This window comes from Tachypleus tridentatus, chromosome 13 (genome assembly GCF_004210375.1).
Source record: "Tachypleus tridentatus isolate NWPU-2018 chromosome 13, ASM421037v1, whole genome shotgun sequence".
Lineage (NCBI taxonomy): Eukaryota > Metazoa > Arthropoda > Merostomata > Xiphosura > Limulidae > Tachypleus > Tachypleus tridentatus.
In genome coordinates, this window is record NC_134837.1 from 33402512 (window position 1) to 33426388 (window position 23877).

A 23877-nucleotide genomic window follows, 5' to 3' on the forward strand; every position below is an offset into this window, starting at 1 on the left:
AAACGAGTGAGCTTTGGGTCACGTTTTAAATCCATTAAAAACCGGTATCCATCATCGTACACTTAAAAGAAGCTGTTGGTTCTTTTGCAATTGATGGGCCCGGTATGGCCAGTTGGTTAAGGCACTCGACTCGTAATCTGAGGGTCGCGGGATCGAATCTCCGTTACATCAAACATGATCGACGTTTCAGCCGTGAGGGCGTTTAATGTGGCGGTTAATCCCACTATTCATTGGTAAAAGAGTAGCCCAAGAGTTAGCGGTGAGTGGTAATGACTAGTTGTCTTCTCTTTCGTCTTACACTACTAACTCCCACTATTCATTGGTAAAAGAGTAGCCCAAGAGTTGGCGGTGAGTGGTAATGACTAGTTGTCTTCTCTTTCGTCTTACACTACTAAATTAGAGAAATTTTAGAAATTCTAAAAATAAACAAACTGGATTGGTGTTCCGTGACTGGGCGTTTTGGAAGGATCAGGTTCATTGGCGAACCTATTTCTCCCTCCTTGATTATTATTAACATAATAACATTATTGTTATTTTGACAAACGCTACCAAATAATATTATTGCAGAGATGCCAACTATTTCAAATGATTGTAGACAGAGACCTTTATCATTTGCGGCTACTAGGCCTGACCAATGTCTCTAAGCTGTTTAATATCATATTATTATTATAACTATTATTATTTATTACTGCTATAAATTGCTCATTTATGACTGTGTCTTGTGTATTTAATAAATAAATTTAAAAAATGTATTTTGAAATTAATATATTTTATTTAGTTCAGAGTTATAAACATACTGGTAAAACAACATTGAACATGCACAAACAGTAAGCAAAAAAAGCCTTTGTGTAAGGACTAGTTTATATCATGTTTATGACACTTATTGTAATAGTTTTGCAGCTGTTGCAGCCTTTGCTTTCATGAGAATGTCTCTGGATGGTTGGGAGTTATAACAACATTGTCCATTTGACTGCATACATATCTTGTGTGTTATAATACTGCTCACAACTGAGGTGCTCAAGTTTGGTCTGAACTTGCTTTTGTTTTTAGTCACTAAACTAAATATCCTTTCACTGTCAGCATTATAATGGAAGATTGTAAGAATTCCAAGCATAACCCTACACGGAATGTCATACTTCTGTTTGCCATTTCCATTCTTAACTGTAGACAGCTGAACCCAAAACTTGTCAACATTCAACTGAATGACAGTTTCTGAGAAAGTATCAATTTGATAGTTCAAATATTGCCCTTCCAACTTGTCAATAGTGTCGTACTCATGTGTATTGACAAGGACAGGATACCTGTCTGTGAAGAAGCGTAGAGAAGAGAAATCTTTGCTGACTTTCAGTTTTGGATCAGCAACCTCTGCGTGAATCAAAAGTTCATCATTTAGAGGGAAATGTTTCATCATGTAATTTGTAGCTGCAATATAGTATTTCTTGAGACTGGTGTAGAAACTGATCAGGTCCAGATCCTTTTCATATTTAACAGTGTATTCCTTGGCAGCATTTCCAATAGAAACTGCCTCATCAGATTTGTGTAAGGATTCATTGTTGTAGTCAAGTTCAGTGATGTTTCCTTCAGGATATTCTGGCTTGATATCTGACAGGTATATCTTTAACTTGTGTAATCAGAGTTCTATGCATAATGTGTATGCAAGATTCTTCTCTTTGCAATATCAAATTGGCTTGCTCAAACAGAGGAATTGCAGACTGAAGAAAAATACAAAATATCAAGTTCATTTTGTTGTCCAAGAAAACTGTTAACTTATCTAACTTGCTCTGCGCATAACTTTTCTTGGTTACTTCCTTGCTAGCTTTCGTTTTCTTCTCTTTTTTCATTGATTGTCTCTTCTTTAGTTCAAGGTCAGACTGCCCAAACATATATTGAGTTATATCAAACGTTTCTTTGTCTGCTCTTGAAGACTGTTGTCTTGTGTCCCTGTGTGGCTGAGAGGATGTCTTGACTGTGTCCCTGTGAGGCTGAGAGGGTGTCTTGACTGTGTCCCTCTTTGACTGAGAGGATCTCTTGACTATGTCCCTGTGTGGCTGAGAGTATATCCTGACTGTTAAAGTCTTGCTGAGCTGCAAGTTTAGATCCTTTTGAATCTAGTTTTTCCGTTTCACAGTAAAAATACTTCTTCAATGGCTTCCACATGTCCAATATTCTGTTGAGACACACCCCAAGTGATAGCTATCTTGTGTTAACAAATAGTAGAATTTTTCTTGTTTCTTTGTCATACAATCCTTGAAGCTCTTTGAAATGTTGTTTTCTGCTTGCACTTTTGTCCAGAAAATAGTAGATATCTATCAATATATCAGAAACTGGGCAGAACAGTTCTCTGGAAGCTTTCTGGGCAGCAATATTAATCAGGTGACAGGCACAGCCCATGAAGTATATGCTAGGCTGTCGTCTTGAGATGTGTCCCATCACACCTTTACCTATACCAGACATAACTGAGGCATTGTCTGAAGAAAAACTAAGATAGTTTTCCCATGGAATTTCCTCTTTGTCAATTCGTGGTCCAAAAGCTTGAACATATTCTCTCCCGTTGAAGCTTCTTTCCATTCCACCATTGTCAAAAGAGAACAAACAATTTTTCCAAGCAATGGGTAAAGATATCGTACAACCAATGGATACAGTTTTGAGTCATCCATGTCTGTGGATCCATCTGTGACTAAACTGTAAACACTGTTAGTAAGTATGCTTGAAATCACTTTGTCATCTTCACAACTTAACATTTTTACAATGGCTGTAGTTTTGGTTCTAGCACAGCCATATTTTTTCGCTATATCAGAGTCTGAGAACATTTTTCTGAACAGATGTCCTACATGATCGGCTACAGTTAGGGGTAAATTATGAGCAATGACGAATTGCGTGAACATCACTTCTGCATTTATGGTTTCATATTCTGAATTTTTATTCATAAATGTTGTTATCTGCATCGTTTTTGTCTTCACCTCAGTCTTTTGTTGGTGAGATGCCGATTTTGTATGTCTGGAACAATCGTTTATCACGCCATGCGCCACAGAAAAATCGATGTGACAAACTGTACAAAACGCATGACTGTCACTGACTTTTGATGCAATGACCGGATATTTTGCACTATACTCTTTCCTAAATTTTTGATTCACAGTTTTAGTCCTTTTAGATTTGCCAGAAACAAGACAATCTGGTGAACGAGGCCTCTTTTTTTCCAACTTGTGAACGATCGCATTGGCGTTTCTATGCCGCTTAGAAAACAAGAAATACCCATCTACGCGAGCGCTGATTGGCTGACAAGCACTGCTGACCTAACTATGGACTCCCCCACGTTCCAAGTATAGAGAGGTACCGCACTCAAACTATTGGTAGACGTCGGAGATTCAAATATTTTTTTTTATTATTTCAAGCACAAACATGATTATCGCAAGTAGCCATTTGGACTATGTTTTTTATTTATTATCAAAATTTATTTGTATCTCACTAGAAATTTTCTTTTCACCCCTTTCAAGCCCTGGGGGAACAATTTATCACTTTATTGTATAGGCCTATATCATATATAATAATTTGGGAGTTGAAACAAGTCGTAATATTTGTCTTTATGAGCGTATAATCGTAATGTATACACCAAAATCGTAATGGTTAGCATCTCTGTTATTGTATCAAGTTTGTACTGCGTACCTCATCTTGGAGACATGTATGTCTAACGAAAAAAGCACAAGACAGTACTTCTTCTCTCCCACTAAGACTGGCTCCTGGTGTTCGTTGGAGAAGCTGGATGACTTTGGACATGATGTGTGTGTTTTAAAATTACCGGTTTTCAAAACGTTGATATAAAATGTATAAAAGGTTTGTTCATTTTGGCTAATTTTGCGCAAAGTCACCCGAGGAATTTCCTCACTAGTTGTTCTTAATTTTGAAGGAACAGAATAGAAAATAGGAAGCTAGTTGACACCACCCACCTCCAACTCTTGGGTAACCCTTTTTACCAACGAACAGTGGGACTGGCAGATATTTTGTAGCGCCCTCACGACTGAAAGAGCGAAAATATTCAGTGACGAGTTTTGATAATGTGACTCACAAGGTGGGAGTCGAGCGCTTTAACAATCAGTCCTATATAAAGGGTGTTTAAGATTTGGTTTTGTGAATGGATTTAGAGAAACAGTGTCCTGCTATTTAAAATTTTTTTGAAAACAGAAACAATGAAAAAAATGTGTAAATACTTTTGCACGAAATAGACTGTTATTAATTTTTTTCAAACTGTGTAGATAAGTCTGAAAAGTCTACAAAAACAAAATATATGACATCTTAAAGTTTCACAACTAAATATGAAAGCATTACAAAAATGCATTGCTATACTTTGTCTTATGTTCTTACGTCTGTAGCCCCCCGCTAGTACAGCGGTATGTCTCCGGATTTACAACGCTAAAATCAGGGATTCGATTCCCCTCGGTGGGCTGAGCAGATAGCCCCTTGTGGCTTTGCTATACGAAAAACACCCAACACACTTATGTGTGTATCTTGAGATGGAAAGAAAATTGGTTATTTTAAATTAATAAGAGTGATAAAGACGCCGCTAGGCATTATCATACGAGGCCTAAATTCTGATAGTGCTAGTAATCCTTATTTTTTCGCCTTGAAAAATCAAAATAGGAAAAATCCATGTTGGATGCCGTACTGAAATATAAAAAAATTCCTGGACACGAGCCCCGAATATTTTGAAGCACGTCGTAGATTAATAAAATGTCACTTACTTTATTATTTGGTAAAACTAGGTCGTCGGAAGTGTTAAGTTTTGCATGACAACATGTTCAACTAACAAACACGAGTGAATACTAAAAGTAGATCAAGGCTATCACGCCATTTTTAGAAACTAAGCACAGAAATGAGAAAACGCCTATTTAATCTTAAAAACAATAACCGCATACTTAAGGTTCGAAGAAACAGAAACAAAGAAATATTCCGAATTATATTTCTGAGGCCAAAGGTCAGATTAATGATGTACACTAAATAATTTTTTTGTAGCCACATATTTCTACACTAAACAAATATTTAATGTGCTTCTGCAAACGTTTAATCAATATTTATAATACATACTTCACCGATCAAAATTTGCAGACCCGGCACTCGCCTCGTAATCTGACGGTCGCGGGTTCGAATCCCCGTCGCACCAAACATGCTTGCTCATGCAGCCGTGGGGGCGTTATAATGTGACGGTAAATCCCACTATTAGTTGGTAAAAGAGTAGCCCAAGAGTTGGCGGTGAGTGGTGACGACTAGCTGCTTTCCCTCGAGTCTTACACTGCTAAATTAGGGACAGCTAGCGCAGATAGCCCTCGAGTAGCTTTGTGCGAAATTTATAACAAACTAAAATTTGCAATGAGACGAAAAATAGTTTTTACGCTTCGACAAAGTAGTTTCAAATGATGCTTAAAGGTTATTGTTGTCTGTGATTTGTTCACAACAGAGTACAATGTTAACGGACTTTCCACAGAATAATGTTTTTTTATGACTATAGGAGTTCATATTCTTACGCAAACCAGGTTTAATTAATTAAAGAAAAATAGCTCAAACCACATTAATATTTATCAATCTTGTGACCCAGTTTTGGCTTCCGGTAAAATAATGTGTGATAGCATTTAACATATAATGTATTTATTGCACTTGAAGTAAAAATCACATTAAACCTGTCAACTTAAACAATGCTTCATTAGCTTTCGGCGTTCAAAACTTCTGATTCTTGCATTTATAGAAACACGTTACTTTGATGTTATTTCTAACAACAATGCACGTATAAGAATTTAATGAAAAGAAACGGGAAAAGCGCTGTGTAAGGAATTTTAAACACGAACCATTGTACAAGGAACTGTTTTGTTTGTTTTTAAATTTCGAGCAAAGTCACACGTGAGCTATCTGCGATAGGCGTCCCTAATTTAACAGTGTAAGACTAGAGGGAAGGCAGCTAGTCATCACCATTCATCGCCAACTTCTCTGGCTACTCTTTTACGAGTATATAGTGGGATTGATCGCAACATTATAATACTCTCACAGCTGAAAGGGCTAGCATGTTTGGTGTCACGGGGATTCGAACCATTCGGATTACGAGTCGAGTACCTTAACCACCTGGCCATGGCGGGCATACAACGAAGTTGAGAAAATGTGTGTGTGTGTGTTTTCTAATAGCAAAGCCACATTTGGCTATCTGCTGAGTCAACCAAGGATAATCAAACCCCTGATTTTAGTGTTGTATATCCGTAGACTTATTGTTGCACCAGCAGAGGACTGAAGAAAATGAACCAAAAAATAAATAAACGACATATTAATATTAAGCACAGTAGTGCATAGTATATAGGAATGAGCTGAGAAATAAAATGACTGCATTCAGTCTATCACTCTATGAAGCTTACAAATAACTGGTAAAGTTTAATTATGGTCTTATATGAACAAATATTTGCCATTACCAAATGTTTCACGGTTTCTATAACACTTATATTATTTTCTTCTTCTGCCAATTTTTGCTTGGAAATAGTATAAAGGAAAACTATTACTTAGCAGTGAGTTCAGTTTATAATCACTTGTTATATCCATGCTTCATAAAAAAACAGTTGTATTTTTGGTCGATAGATGGTAGCACAATTTGTTCTTATATAATAACCGTTTGGGACTTTTCATTCATAATATATTTACCAGAACAACTTTGGTAAGTATAACCGAATGAAGAATAATCTAAAAATATTCAAAGTATCAAGAAGATCAAGTATTTACGCTTCTGACACATTTGTGTACATATTACTGATGTCTGATTTTGAAAACATCAGTTTCTTAATATTAAAAATAATACATTATATAGCAGTCTACTTTTCCTAAATGTTTCAATGAAGCCAAGTCTGGCATCTGTGAATGTAGCATAGTTCATGGCCTGAGATTTCTCCACATTAATTAACATAAACACAGCATGTGGTGGAGTCAATTGTATGCACATGCAGTGAGTTTGAAATTTTGAATTCTGTAAATATTTTTTTACTTGTACCGTTCTGAAGGAATCATTCCAAATTGAGATAAACTGATATATTACTAACAATATAGCATCCGTGAATTATAAAAATAAAACAAATGATCACCTATCAACCTACTCAATGAAATTGTTTAAAAAGGGAGACGAAACAAGTAATAACAAATGCAAAAGTTAAGTAAGATGTAAGGCTTGCGGTATTAAATAGTGCAGAAACAATATAGGAATGAATACACAAAACCGTACAAAAGTTGTACATAAGAACTAAGTCAAATCTTACAAACTTAGGTATGGCATGGCCAAGCGTGTTAAGGCGTGCGACTCGTAATCTGAGGGTTGCGGGTTCGCATCCCCATCGCGCCAAACATGCTCACCCCTTTAGCCGTGGGGGCGTTATAATGTGACGCTCAATCACATTATTCGTTGGTAAACGAGTAGCCCAAGAGTTGGCGGTGGGTGGTGATGACTAGCTGCCTTCCCTCTAGACTTGTACTGCTAAATTACGGACGGCTAGCACAGATGGCCCTCGAGTAGCTTTGTGCGAATTTCAAAAACAAACAAACTTACAAGCTTATGGTTATAAGTCACTACAAGTCTGTATAGCACTATTCAATTTAAATTATTTTTCTTTAACCTGAATTCATGAAGTTGATAGGAATATAACACTTAGTTGTAGGTAAAAGTTATTCTTGGAAAGATTTGTCAAGTTATGTAGTTATTTTTTGTGCAGTTTCGTGTGTTCATCTCTAGTTTATTTCTGTACTATTTGACATTGCCCTCCTTTCACCATACTCATCTTTGCAAAAATGTTTTATTACTGTTCGTATTAAAATAACTCAGTCACAATACTTAACCCGACTATGTTAAGGAGTTCTGTCATAACGAGTTATATTTGTAAAGTACGTTTGTTATGAAGTGCCGTCAATACGTTTTGGCATGATAGTTAGGAAGATCGTCAGATATATTGGAACATTGGACGTCACAAACAACTAACTTCAATTTTTACTATAGTCGATATTCATGTCTCTTGATAAACATCAATCCTCAATCCTATACAAATCTTCTATAGTATTCGTCGGCTGTTATGCACCTCTCTGTATAAATGTGAATACTGTTCCATTCAAATTTTTCTCTGCCCAATATTCTAACGCCATGTAGGACAGAACGAGTTCCTGTTGTTAATGTATTGGAATATTTTAGTGTGCTTAGAAAAGTAATTCTAACTTTAATCGTATTTAACTCAAGTATTCCTTTCTATCTGTTTATTTAGCTACTTGTGATGAGCTATTTACCTTTTAGATAATTCACTTATAGATATGTATAAACAGAACACGAGATATAAACAGTGTACCAATATTACTTTACAAAAATTCATGCACGATTACCCTGGTAACATATTACAGATTACATCAGTGTTGAACTACAGAGAATCACTATTTGAGAGCAATTTACATTGAACTATCTCCCATGCCTGATGCAGGAATGAAACCCCAGATTTCACTACTGTAAGTCCGTAGACTCACCGATGTCCCACCGTGAAGACTTATGTTTGTATTATTTTTTATAAGTCCTCCATTTAGAATTTATATTTGGAAAGCAGAATCTTGCTTTCTTGTATCAAAGGTTGAGTAGTCTACTCTTATTCGAAGAGTGCGGGATAGACTCCCTTCAAGAGTGTAATAATATCATCCTTTCATCCATCTTTCCGGTTGTTGATATGTTAATGCTACCTTTACTTAGGAAAACACCTTACATTCTGTTCGGAACCTTAAGGAATATGACACAATGTCCAGCACCCTCTTTATGTATAAGGCCGACCTTTGATAGATGGCAGGAAATATGACATGAGATACTTAAAAACAAGTCTCAAAAGAGTACTTGTGTGGTAAAGAACAATTAATCAAAGGAAGGGCACTAATTCACAGTCGCCATTAACCACAAGTGAGTCACAGCCACCATTACCCAGAAGTGAATCACAGCCGCCTTTAACCAGAAGTGAATCACAGCCGCCATTAACCAGAAATGAATCACAGCCGCCATTAACCAGAAATGAATCACAGCCGCTACTTTCGGAGCTGTCTAATTTATTTTACCCCGTTAAATATTCGAAACGACAAAAACAGGCAAGCAACTGAGAGAGCTGTAGACAGATGTTATTAAAGTGTGCAATGTCCAGAAAAACAGATTTCACCTTTAGAAGTACATGATAATTAATTCACACATTTACTTAATTTACATATACATATATATATATATATACATATAATTGCAATAACTTTATGTATGTTATTATCCACTGGAAAAATGACAAATCGATCGTTTTTATTCCCGCTACAAACTTGTTACACCGAGTATTCAATAATTAAATCATCACTCTGGCTTTCATGAAATATTCACAAAGCTCTTAACATGTCATAATTCAACTGTATGGTTGTTTTTGTTTTATTTTGTTCATCAATAAACTACACCTCCAGGAAAGAACGAAATGTAGTGCCATCATCACTTATCTGTGTAAAAAGCAAAAGTAAAGCACTATATCACCTAACAACTAAACCTATGCACTATGAAAGTAAAGTAATATATATATATATATATATATATAAACACAATTTTCATTAAGCATTCTCCATTAGTGTTGCCTCCATTAGTAAGATAGATACTTCCTGCTTCTACCTGTTTAATTCGTACTACAAATTTTATCACAATTCATCGGAAATTAAGTATAATAAAAAAAAATATTACGCGGCCACAACAAGCCTATCAGCTGATTATTCTGTGGCAATATAGATGAGATGCACGTGCGGGATCCCTTCGACTCGCCCAACAGAATGGAATAGGCTCTGCTACCTGTGATGTTATTCCATTACCCTGTTGAATAAAATATGAATTCTAGCCGCAGCTGGTTTGTGGAAAATACTGACACACATATACTGGCGTCATCGAGACAAGAGAAATTAGAATTCAACCATTCTTTTGTGGTGCGTGATACCAAGAGGAATCAATGTAGTAACAAACGGGACGTTGAGGGTAGTTGAGCATATGGGTTTCATGGATAACCACGTTGGTGCTGAAATGGCTGTCGAGAGATGTGATATTAACACCATTTTACACTGCTTGAATGATTTGTTTATTGCAACCCTATTGCAGCTGGTCCTCAAAGAGGTACAATAAAGAACAACTTGGCACATTTCTTTAGAGGAATATAAACCCAAAGGTATTCAGTAAATCATTTATTATTTGTTTGTTTTAATTACTTCTTGAATTTCACACAATACAGCCCTTATGTTATTCAGAAATGAGCGATGTTGGGGACATATCCCTCGGCGTACTATCACCAAACTCCAGTTTGTTTTCTCCTTGAAATATTTCACTTAAGAATCATTAATATTTTGTAGAGCTTACTTTAATGTTTCCCTAAACGCATAGGAAAACATTGTTCATTTAAACGTAAAGCTATATGCTGAAAATTTGTAAAATCATCATGAGGTAAGACTGATGCAGAGAAAACTGAAAAATAAGTACGGATTCAGATTTTGTTATTTGGTATTAAGCACAAAGCTACACAATAAACTATCTGTGATCTGCCTACTACGGGTATCGAAACCTGGTTTCTACCGGTGTGGGACCACAGACATGTTGCTATGCCGCTGGAGAGCATATCTTAAGATCTTTTCAAAATACTACAAATACTTTAGCTCGAATGTAATACCTATAACAAAATTTGCCTTTAAAAGTATTACGTAATGTAATGTAATTACATTTTTAGTATGCAAGATACTGTCTAGACAACTTGAAAGTAAACAAGTGTAAGGTTTGTTTGTTTTTGAATTTCACGCAAAGCAACACGAGAGCTATCTGTGCTAGCCGTTCTTAATTTAGCAGTGTAACACTGCAAGGAAGGCAACTAGTCATTAGCACCCACCGACAACTCTTGGGCTACTATTTTACAAACGAAGAGTTGGATTGACCGTAACATTATAACGCCCCCACGGATAAAAGGGCAAACATATTTGGTGTGACGGGAATTTGAGCCCGCGATCCTCAAATTACACCCGAATCACATGGCCATACCGGGCCTTTTCTAGCTACAGACAGCGAAGGTGGGAAAAGTATGTGGGACGTTGTGGGCTAAAGTACCCACATCTGCTCATATTTTGTTTTAATTTTTGTTAATCATGTGTGGCCAGTGAAGTTGAACTGGATAGACGGTGTAACCAGTTTGGATCTTACTTCCGCCAGCACCTCTGAAAACCAGGGCACATTACATTATGACCCCATCTGATAGTTTGTGCCCTAGTGCTGTTTCTGGCGGTTTCTTATTATTCATTCAGATCGGTTTGTTTGTTTCTGAATTTCTGAATTCGCGAAAGCTACACGAGGGTTCTCTGCGCTAGCTGTCCCGAATTTAGCAGTGTAAGATTAGAGACAAGGCAGCTAGTCGTCACCATCCACTGCCAACTCTTGGGCTACTCTTTTACCAACAAATAGTGGGATTGACTGTAACTTATAACGCCCACGCGGCTGAAATGGCGAGCATGTTTGGTGTGACGGGGATTCGAACCCGCAACTCTCAGATAACGAGTCGAACGCCTTAACCCACCTGGCCATGCCGGGCCCGATAACACAATAAAATTATGAAATTATTCAAACTGTGCTCTACGCAATACACAATCATGAACATTCTTATGTAGCGAATAAAGTGAGGCATTTTGATTACAGTAGTTTCATGAACTATTTCAAGAACTAAAATAATCTCATGAAATATTATTTTATAGTATAACATTTTGAAACTAACGTAATTTAATATTGACGTTTGGGTAATTTAATAAATTAAATAATAACTATTTTGAACATATTTCGTGACAAATTGCTATGAATCTTATGTAACATAAACACACATATTAATTTCAGTGACTCAGAGGAAACCAATAGGCCTAATGGTTTTGAAAAAGAAAACGTAAACTGTAGATGTTTGAGTTCCACATCCATTTTAGTTTGTTCATTTCAAACTTAAAATTAGGGTTGTATGAAAATAGTATTTAAAGTCTTTCTTTAATCTTCCACGAGACACTTTTCAAGAGCGTGTGTGTGTTTTCTTATAACAAAGCGACATCGGGCTATCTGCTGAGCTCACCGAGGGGAATCGAACCCCTGACTTTAGCGTTTAAAATCCGTAGACATACCACTCTACTAGCGGGGACTCTTTCCCACACCCTTTTGGTTAAATACCAGATGTCGTCAGGTAAACCTGAAAGATGACTAATAAAAGTTCATTATTTATATATATATGAGCACAAGAATTTCAAAGTTACCGCAGTTTAGACGATAAAAGCTGGCAAAGCATTGATCTGAAATACGAAGTTGACAAGTAAAAGGAATATGAAAAATATATCTTCAATTTACGTGATTTCTATCAGAAATGTTTCTCCTATTGGTTTCCAATGCTTGACTAGTTTCTGGTGTTCACACTGTGTAGGTAATTACGTTATTGATAAATATCTGCTTTCATACATGCAGCAAAATCCACTCTAACATAAGATATATCCACATTCAAATATTTTACTCCGTTAAAAAATAAAAGAAGAAAATTTCGTTAATTTGGGAGTTATATATAATATTGCAAGTTACAGAATTAAGAAAATTCAAAGCATGAGGAGAATCGAACACGGGAACTAGTGAGGAACTATTGATGGAGTATCAGCTGAATAGCCTGTGTCTGTGTGAGGAACATTATTTGGGGGGAGGAGGATAGAAGTACCTCTGAAAGTGTCCCTGAGATATTTGAGACCAGTCTTAAAATAAATAAATCACCTGGGAGCAACTGAAACGATAAGATGGCTGATAACAAGGAAGAAAATTAGAGTAAGGCTGATAATTAGTTAACATATCTTTCATATTCACATTGATGAAAAAAACCAACAACTGAGAAAATCCAAGGAGGGAAAAATTTAAGTTTGTTTCGGTTTTTTTTCACATAAAAACCCCCCTGTTTTCGGTATGGTTAAAAATTGAGAGAAAAATATCTCTTAGATTTGGGGAAAGCGAGGAGCGAGTTAAATTGTTATACTTAATAGAAGATCAGAGTAGAAATGGAAATGGACTGCTCTCTTAGTATGTCATAAAAAATATCATTTATAATCCAAGCTATCGTAGACATAGCTGATACAGGACTGATATGTAGTTAAAGAGAAAGTTTGCTTTATCTAATTTAGAGGCCCAGCATGGCCAGGTGGTTAAGGCACTCGACTCGTAATCTGAGGGTCGCGGTTTCAATACCCCGTCACACCAAACTTGCTCGCCCTTTCAGCCGTGGGAGCGTTATAATTTGACAATCAATCCCACTATTCGTTAGTAAAATAGTAGCCCAAGAGTTGACGGTGGGTGGTGATGACTAGCTGCCTTCCCTCTAGTCTTACACCGGTAAATTAGGAACGGCTAGTGCAGATAGCCCTCGTGTAGCTTTGCGCGAAATACAAACCAAACCTAATTTAGAATTCTCTTTGATTTATTGTGTAAACAGCGCTGAAAAGTGTGTACAGTTATCTGCAAATAGTAAAGAAAGACAATGTTCCATTTTGTCTAAAGAAATGTAGAACATAAACAGATATTTTATCGTTTTTTCATTGTATTCATTTGTCCATGGACTGATCTATTCATTGATCCATATGCTATTTATTTTCAATTTGATCTATGTAATCATCTGTTGTTGTTTTTTCACTATTGATCAAAATAGAAGCTACTTGTATAATGTTCTTGACCCTACACATTGACTCGACCATTGCAGGTTTGACTGACGAAATGACACAGTTGGAATGTACACTGCATAGTCACATCACTATCACCAATCGTTGAGTCAGTTTTTAAACAATAAATTTATCATTACTTCGATTGGTTGATTAAAATTAAGCAAACTACACAATGGGCTATCTGTGCACTGCTCACTACAGGTATCGAAACCTGGATTATAGCGGTGTGAGACCGCAGACATACAGTTACGCCATTATTATTTCAATCAATGTCTTATGCAGTTAAAGTATAAGGGCTCGAGACAAGGCACCAATAAAGTTTAATGTTTAGTATATTTGCAACTGAGCTCTATAAAACAAAACTAACAAACGCGAAGACAGAAAATGCTCTTCTTTCTCGACATATTGCATTTTCTATCAATTTTATTGAATATTCTTATTGTTTAATAATTTAATGTGTTATAAGTGGTATATAACAATGTAAAATAACATGGCGTTACAACATCATCATAACATAATTGATTATTGTGATCCATTCTCGTTTATAAACACGTGGTATAGTCTACAGTTAAACTCATGGTTTAGTCTAAATTAGAATAGTACACAGTGCTTGTCCTGTTGATTTATGTTTTAAATTACTGGTGTAGAACATTGTTCAAGAATGCAAGTCAATAATTTAAAATAATGTTGGCTATACAAAATAAGCGATCGTCGTGTAATTTTGAACAATTCATCCTTTTTAACACCTTGGCGTTACAAAATAACCAGTTTGAACCAGTTATCCAACGTGTTATTGTCTGTTTGTTTTATTCTTTGTTTTTCTTAGAATTTTTCCTGCAAAGCTACAAAAGGGTTATAGGCGCATAGCCATTCCTAATTTGGAGAAAAAGGATTAGAGGCAAAGCAGATAGCCAATGGCATCCAGTGAGGTACTGTTACAGAATCGGACAGTGGAATTTCACAGTCGTTTTTATAGCATAGCCCTCAAGTGGCACAGCGGCGTGTCTTTTGTATCAAAATGCAATCTATCGCATGCAAATATAACGAGACAGATTATTTCAGGAATACAGCTAAACGTATCCTGAATCGTAGATAGAAGCCAGGTATTAACTCTTGAAATACAGTTAAATCTAGTCTTAACTATCAGACACAAAGAACACAGAATATTGTTTCAGATGAATAAACAAAGCCTAGTTTTAAGTTCCAGATATAAACAGTCTAGAAGATTCTCTGGTAATGATGAATTTGGTACAAAATATGAAGATAGGTTCTTTATCACATGCGCTTGTCTCAGTTTGTCCGTTACAGTTTTCAATCCAACAAAACAAGAGGGCTAAAACTAAATACAAAGCAACAAGATGTTTAAACTAAGTTAGTCTGAAACAAGTCCAGATTTATTGATCTCATTAAAAACACACAAAAAATTAGTTTTACTAACCTCGTGTCTTTATCTTGAAAATAGGAAATGGGACGATTTCATTTTATTTTATTAATGAGTTATTTTTTATTTGATTTATTTACTTTTGCTTTGAAAGTTTTTCTTTTCTGTGTAGAATAGTGTTAAATTTATTAATACATATATTTGTTTGAGTTGCTTTATGACATGCGACTTGGAAAAACTTGGGATACAAGACATGCCCCCATCTCTGTATTTGCCTCACATCAAAATGGTTGGTTGAACCTGTTTGTTTGGACAATAGATCAAAATGTGAATTAATATTGTGATATTTGAGCTTTGAGAACGTCTGAGTGTTTTATCAGACGTAAAACAAGTCTTATTTTGAACATCAATATTGTTGAGCCGGAAGTTAAATACCTTCTCGGTATACAACATTTACACCTTTCTTAAAACCTTATAGGCCCGGCATGGCCAAGCGTGTTAAGGCGTGCGACTCGTAATCTGAGGGTCGCAGGTTCGTATTCCAGTCGTGCCAAACGTGGGGGCATTCAATCCCACTATTCGTTGGTAAACGAGTAGCCCAAGAGTCAGCGGTGGGTGGTGATAACTAGCTGCCTTCCCTCTAATTTTACACTGCTAAATTACGAACGGCTAGCACAGATATCCTTCGAGTAGCTTTGTACGAAATTAAAAAAAAAAACATAAATAAAACCTTATAATGTTTTGTTCAATAAATACACGTTAATAAATATTAGGTAGAAATAGTCATATGTTTTACAAAAACACGTCTTGAAACAAGATTTATAATAATGTTTTCCAGTTATTTATTTCGAATATGTTTTCTTTTCATGTTAAGTTACCTTTGGGTGAACCCTTGTTTCTTTACATCAAGATGTCTGCACCAAATGAAGCAATTTCATGTTCATTGTTACTCGCTAATGAAGATATGGTTGCATGCATTGAAACCGTTGTTAAATCACAAAGCTAAACAACAGGCTATCTGCGTTCTTTCCATTGCGAGTAACCGAAACCCGTAATTAGGTATTGTAAGTTTCTAGGCTTATTGCTGATCCACCTGAATGGGGGGCTAAAGCCTTAAAGTGGGGAGCATTTTTCGGAATAATAATTCTATATGTGGATATTACATCTTGGTACATATTGCAGTAAAAAGAAATAAAAGTGTACTTCACAATTTCCAGAAAACTAGCTCTGAGACCATAAGAAGGATTCATAGTTAGTGAATTATGTATGATAATTAGTTTAAAGGTATTATGATACAGAGCCCGAAATGTTTTAAATCGTAAGAGGGGAGGCTAAATTAGCTTTATAAAGACGTAAAGGATAAAACAAGGATAAATGACACGCGTTTAAATTAACAAATAGGATGGATTATTGACAGAATACAGAAAAGCTGGTATTTTGGTTGAAAAAAAAGAAAATATAAAAAGTATTATGAGAAAAAGTAGTTAAAACTAAAACAAGAATTTCTTTTAAAATATTTAAAACACCATGACAAGACAAATTCTTTCCGATATGTTTTAAAAGAAGTCAAAGATCAGATGTATGAGCCCTTTTCTTTCATCTATGATAGATTAATAGACAGTGGACGGGTGTTTGAGAACTGGCGAATTTAGAACTGCTAATATTACTTCTGCTTTTATAAAAGAGTTCTAAGGTTTTTCCTGAAAAGTATATAACCTTTATTCTTTCGTCTATAATGGAAATAAATTCTAGAGGTTCTGATACAAAAGAAAATTGAAACAATTTAATGAAACACTGTACTAAACAATTAAAGCATCTGTTATTCTCCTAATAATACGTATTTCATATATATGCATGTACAATACTTTTGAATTTTTTCAAGTTCTAATTCTGGAACAGTCCAAATCCAGTTGAAGTCATGCACTAAATTCAACCAGAGGTATTATTTTTGTAGTATGACTATTCAAGGAATCCATTATGTTATTTTTCGGATTAGCTGCATGGTGACCTATTTTCTTATTGGTCAAATGTAAATATAATTTTCAATGTTTTTAGCTTTTATGGGGAGATTTATTTGAATACTTAGATTCCCATTCCCTTTCCATTGTTGGATTGTAGGCTGTGACACCATTACGTTGGTTTTGTTGAATCGTATGATTCTTTTGGTTTTATCAGTAAGGCTTCCAACGATACTTTCCACACAACAACTGAGAATAAGGTAGTTTTGTTGGATTTTATACAAAGCACTCTGTGGCTGTTTACGCTAACCTCTGTAAATTAGATGTGATAAACTAGAGTGAACGAAGATGGTCAGTGCCACCCACCGAAATTGTCCGGGCTACTCGTGGCTGAAAGGGTGAGCACGTTCGGTGATGGATTTTTTTTCAGCCCCCCAAAATAACTCCTCAAATTTGTGAACGCCCTTTGTTTTCAAACCCAAATACCTGCCATGTTCAAATAAACATATTATTTCATCTGTCTTTCTCCTGATCGTGTGAGTTAAATGCTTATAGAATTTAAATGAAAATACCTCTTTTTGAATACATAATCCTACCCACGACCCTGAAATAAGGCTCAGAAAAGGGCTTTGTTTGGAGAGGCAAAGAAACAGGTTATTTTGAGTTGTTAAAGCGTGTTGTGCCAAGAGTTGCCAGTGTGTTAATCTTTAGGCTCAGTTAGTAGAGCACTGACTTGTAGCGCGAGCAGTCTCGGATTTAATCCTACATGCATGAGACGTAAAAAATCAAAATCTACACAAGAATAACTCGCATAATAAAAATTATCATACTATGCATTTTGTAAACGTGGGAGCCTGAGAGAAGTAATATTTGCATACTAAAATATAACGTAAATAATCGCTAGAGGGAAATATTTTCTTATTTCTTATCGTCTTATTAAGACGATGATACGTATTACCTGGATGATAGCAAGGATGTAGATTTGTGGTACTTAGATTTTCAAAAGAATATTTCATCAAGAATTATTTAAGAAAATCACATCAGTGAGTGTTGATGAAAGATTAGTAAGTAGGATTGTAGAATAGTTAAATGACAAAAAGTATAAAGTTGTTACTGATGGAGTTCAATTGTAACGAGCCTTTGTTTTTAGTTGAGTCCGTCAGAAGTCAGTCCAAAGGACTTTTACTTATTTACATTAATGACAGAGACAAAATTAGTAAACTAGCAAAGCTTCAGAACAGCTTTCAACTTTTGAACATTTCTAGCAGTTCTGAGGTATTTCAGAACGACTTGGATCAATTAGTTATTTGGATAAATAGTTGGCATATGATCTTTAATTATAGTGAGTGCAAGATAATGGACTTGAGTTATCATACTTTAGCTCAAATCTTTATTATAAGTGGGAGCTTACTTAAGAGTGTAACAAAATAAGAGATCTTATTAGGTGATGGATATCATTCAAGCCATTCAAACAGTGTTTTGTCACTTGTAGCAACCCAGTAGAACTTGAATTTGTATTTGTAGCATGTTGATTACAAGTAAAAATATGTAATTATTTATTTATTCACATGACTACTTAGGCCTGACTAACAATTCTGTGTACAATTTTGGTTTTCTTATGTAAAAATATATATAGTGAAAAGGATTCAGAGGAGAACTACTGGAATCATATCAAATATAGTTTAAGATTTCTTAATTATTTAACTTGTAAAGAGTAGCATGTGATATTATTAAAGTAGGAGAATAATACGTATAATCTATATGAATCTATAGGATAAGAGCTTTTTGTTTATTTGTGCTATACTTTAAAACAATAAGGTAAGAGTACACAAGTGTAACACTTATAAAGGCAAGGTTCCAGTTGAAGCTGTTTTTGTTTTCTATCGATATGATTAACTTATGGAGTGTGTTGCACTCGGTAGTGATGGATTCTAGCGCTTTACGAGAAATTAATAATGAAACTAATGATTTCTTTAAAATAAAATGGATTTAACGCTTAGTTTTTCAAGAGTTGATGTGCAAGGACAGCTTCTAAACCACCAGATGTTCCCTTGTTGCAAATTTCAAATAAAATATTTATCATCACTAGATGGCAGGACAATAGATTAAAGGCCAATAAAATAGTGTTGGAACACTAGATGCTTAAGCAACACATTATCATTCTTATAGCTTTAACCTTAAATTTTAAAGTTTTGTAAATGAAATAATATATGTGTTTAACAAGTGCCATGTAACATCAGTATTAGAAAGTATATGCGTGTGTGTGTATGTATACATATATGAGTATGCTTATATTTTGTTTGATTTATTGGAAACTACCTAACGTTTATATGTGAATATTATATACTAGAAAAGCATTATATTCCGTCTAAAGTTGATTTACGGATCTCCAAATTACTGAAATCATAAAATAAATAACAATTGTATCTTACCATAATCTAATAATTGTACCAGTAATAACGTAAAATAGGAAATAATGACACTAAAAATGGCGCCGATACTAATAGTGACGGGTTAAAAAACAGCACCTGCGATAAAGCAAAATGTAAAAAAAGCAAAGTTTTTTTTTTAAAAAAAAGAGTCCAAATATAAAAATTAAAAATCTATGTTTGTGATTTTTAGTATGCCTAGTAAAAATATTTCCATCTTGTATTACTACTGGACCTTTTTTTTTTTTCCTTCTGGATTTTTCAAAAGTAGATTTATAACATGAAAAGTTATTTATTATAAGATTCGTCTGTACATAAGGTTCACTTTACGAGTGTATGCCATAATTCCAGCTGTCTTGCATGCTGTGCTGTTGAATATCGACACAATCATTATACTGGAGATGTGATCAAGCTATAATAAAGTAACTTCTCTGTAACCATGTTTTACCGTAATACTGTCGTATTTAGTATGAATTATCACACTCACTTTCAACTGTTACATAATGGCAGCCATTATGTTGTTTTTGAATAGCAATATGCGATAGCGTTGTCTCTATACTTAAACTGTCTTTGTTCTTAGATTTAGTAGTTTTTACCCACAAAAGGCAGATGCTCCCAGAACAGTTATCTTGAAAACTGCCTTTTCCAAGTGCATGTTAATAGTGTACTTTCCCGCAAAAAAAATATCATTTCTGCTACTTCTTTTCCTTGTGGCTGTTGACCTTCTTCACTTGTTACTTAAAGTTAGAAACCTCAGTATAAAATCACCGATATCTACCTCTTAGACTTCTCTTCCCTACCCATCCTCTATCAGAACATGGGTTGCTCCAGATCGATACAGCTTGCTCCATCCGTGTGTCTGCACAACGGCTAGCAGAATGATCCTTTGCTTCGACACAGGCAGTTTGGACAAGCTTTCTCATTGCTGTGTTCGACCAGTTATGCTCAACTGTTCTACTGTATAGAACTTCTGGTTTAGTTTACCGTCAGTGAGTTCCTGAAGTCATCATTTTCTTAAAATCTGGCCATCACCAGAGTTTTACTTCTGTGTTGATCTCGACTGATACGTCATAGGGTATACTCCTTATAAAACTAAAAGAAAATCCTCACCGCTCTTATCAACAGGTCATTCAGTTTTCGTGAGTTTGAGTCACTGGATACTAAAAGACAGATTCGATCACGGGTAGTTCGAACGAAGCTTCTCAATATGGCGGAGTCAGCAGTTGAATGTTAAGACTAACGTCAACAGTACCAGACGTCTGGGGAACTCTTGTTTAGACCACCAATAGAAATCTTCTTCTCCTTTCTGACGTCCCGGCTCATCTGTGAAGTCAAAGGGCATTTGTGAGATAAGTGTTAGCCGATCCCGCCAAATATCGTAGTATGGCGGCTGTCGCTAGCGTATGACGTCATCAGGCTGGTGCAGCGTATGAATTAGTAACGGAGTTTTTCTGATGACGGGTTGGTGTTGGTGTTGTGAATGTCCATACCCAACCTTCTTACGGACCTTACAATGTTAGGCCGTACAATCCTCATTGTTGTGTCGCCCATACCAACAAGGTAAGAAACGCGGCACCAAAAATTAGTATATAATTGTAGTTGATTTTTTTTTCAAAGTTAGATCCATTAAACTCAACGTGTATTAATTCACTTCAACTTCCCCAGTAGTTCAACAATATTTTTAATGTTGCTTTAAACAACATTTTAAAAGTACTTCCTTTAACTTAGAGCATCATTAACCACAATTCCAGCTGCTTCTGTAAATATTCATGATTCTTTAAAAGTTGATTTAACTCTTTAAATGACACTGTAGGTGTCAAAAATTAATAATAACTATAAAAAATAAACTTTAAGGAAGTAAACCGATTAAGCGTTAAATAATACAACTAAAATGCTGCTAAATTCAGAATTGTATAAATAATAACTATTTCTGGCTCGATTTTCTGAGTAGTTTACAGTCCTGAAGAATGATTGCAAACAGTTCGAAAATTTAGATGTAAAATAAATATTTATACATTTCTGAACGTATTGGAATTGTCCTAATTTCAATAATATCATTGTTGATTTGTATGTCAGGAGATACATTTTTACTTCAGGTGGATTTCTCGTCATCACGAATCATTGTTGATTGTTGTCTTCATGAACAATATTCTTCTTACTGCTCCTATTCTGAATAAGATCTTGATAAAAACAAATAGTTCAGTGTTGTGACTATGAATTATTGGCCAGGTATTTGTTTGTAGTCTTTTCATTGTACTTTCAGCATTATACCTTCAGCTAAAGATCTAAAAATATGCAAATGACTGCTGAAACTTGAAAAATGTGATTAAAAATCTTGTATATCGTAAATCATGAGAGCAATGCAGTAACTCTTTAACTAGAACAAGTTTACCTCTTCAATTATATTACCTGTATATTCACACACATAATCATTTATCGCAAAATAACGTGACTGTGCTCTTTAGACGAATACTCGCACATGTTAAAATAGTTTAACACGGTTCAATGAAATATTGAAACAACAATATTTGCAATTTTTGAAACTGTTTAGTTAGAACAAATGTTAAACAGGACATCTGATCACAGCTACTTTGATAAATACAAAAAGTATGTAGTTTTTCCTTTATTTTTATTAACGATGAAGAAATAACATGAAAAATTGGAAAAGTCAACGCATAAATATCACCCAAATAAAAAGATACATTTTTATCACATAAAATATCTAAAAATATAACGAAACATCGACAAATACGTATAACAGACATTCACATTTATTCATAAGGCCCTCCTACAAACTCTAGATTGTTACATAATGTAACAACACACGTTATCGATTATTACAGCAATAACCAATATTTCATAGTCAAAGCTGAAACTTGTTTGGGGATCATCATATTCTTCACATCATCTGCGAATATAGTAAAATATATTCTAATTTAAACTCATTATTTGAACTTAATACTTGTTTTTAATATTGAGAACTACCCTTGTTTTATGTTATAGTTTTCAATTTACCATGAAATTTAATTTCAGTTTTAATTTACTGTTAGAAAGTATTTCAAGAAAGATTTTTTTTCATAGACACGTTTCGTTAGGCCATATCATTACCCAGTCGCAGAATGGTATAACTGCGGACTTATAACACTAGAAACCGGGTTTCAGTATCCGTAATGGCAGAGGACAAATAGCTTATTCAGTAGCTTGTGCTTAACTTCGAACAACCATGTGTTTTTTGGGACTTTTTTTTTCCTATTCACCGTTTTTAGTGTAGCGCTTCTCTGGAGTTTTGCGACTTAATTTAAATTAACCCATTTTTTCTATATTTCTAATTTCGAGTGCAATACGTATTTAAAACTTTGCAACCTGATTTACCTGAAAATTATTAACTTCCTGCTCAAATCCTTATTAACAATTTGAACACCAGATGCCATCAGGAATTTGATTAGTTCCAGCTAATTGCTGCTATGCCTATGCCATATACGAGTAAACAGTTTCATTAATACAGAGACAAACAAATTATTTTACGAAAATCACTGAAATTAACACTCCTACGAAAAGACGTTTCTAGTCCTGATTTCTCCAAGCCCATTCCCCTGGCTGTGGTTTCGCTAGATAGTAGAGAGGGACAGTGGGAATCTCGTTAATCCATTCATTAATGGATTTAAATGGCAATTTTATTTAAATACAAAATTATTAGCCTAATATTAATAACCTTTCAAGTTGCTCTGGGGCCTATTAGGCCCCACTTTTCGTAGGAGTGTTAAGACATATATATATATATATACACAAGTATATATAATAATTTGAAGTTAAAAAGACCTGTCTTTAAAGTGCGTGTATTTATCACGTTTGTCTTTTCATAAATATTAATAGGTTCCTAATTTGATTAAGTATTTCAATTATTCAGAAATTTATCAAGTAAGAAAATTACGACTCAGATCATATGGCGGGTTAAATTGTTTTTATAACAAACAGAGGATGTGCTTTGATCAAGTGGGTTTCTGTGTAATATATATATATGTGTGTTATTTTGTACTAGATTTATATATTTGTACTGTTAATGTACTCACGTAATTGTTGCGAAGAAACCAATGAAACCTAAGTTCTGTTGAAACAACTTGAAGATCGTAACAACAATATGGTTCTTTCTTCTTTTTTGACATAAAAGGCTTAGCTGATGCGTGTGACAGAGAAGGCTGTTTCGAGAAACTTCACCAATAGAAAATAATCAAAAACTCATTAAAACGTTTTCCATTATTTCCACACAATTCTTCTAAATCTAGTAAAATATTAGTTCAAACCTGAAAAGCCTGTTGTTGTTTTTTTTCGTATATTAACGCATTAGTGGATTATTTCTTCCTAGAAGAAT

At 34.9% G+C, this 23877-nt stretch overlaps 1 protein-coding gene and 1 long non-coding RNA gene across 9 annotated transcripts in view; one reads left to right on the plus strand and one right to left on the minus strand.

Annotated features, from left to right (window-relative positions):
• The window catches only part of LOC143237166 (sodium channel protein para-like), a 232121-nt gene that overhangs the window by 59072 nt on the left and 149172 nt on the right, over window positions 1-23877 (plus strand). For 7 of the 8 annotated variants that reach the window (XM_076476124.1, XM_076476120.1, XM_076476129.1 and 4 more), the window contains exon 1: window positions 20401-21068. The exons of the other annotated variant lie outside the window; for it this stretch is intronic. The gene's annotated coding sequence lies outside the window, so the exon portion shown is untranslated. Of the gene's footprint in view, window positions 1-20400; window positions 21069-23877 lie in introns of those variants that run through there. 8 annotated transcript variants of the gene reach the window in all.
• Window positions 22191-23877, minus strand: part of LOC143237170 (uncharacterized) — a 40668-nt gene continuing 38981 nt past the window's right edge. Inside the window, exons 3-4 of the long non-coding RNA XR_013019901.1 lie at window positions 23579-23717; window positions 22191-22416 (exon numbers count right to left, since the gene is read on the minus strand). This is a non-coding gene — a long non-coding RNA (uncharacterized LOC143237170). The remainder of the gene's footprint in view (window positions 22417-23578; window positions 23718-23877) is intronic.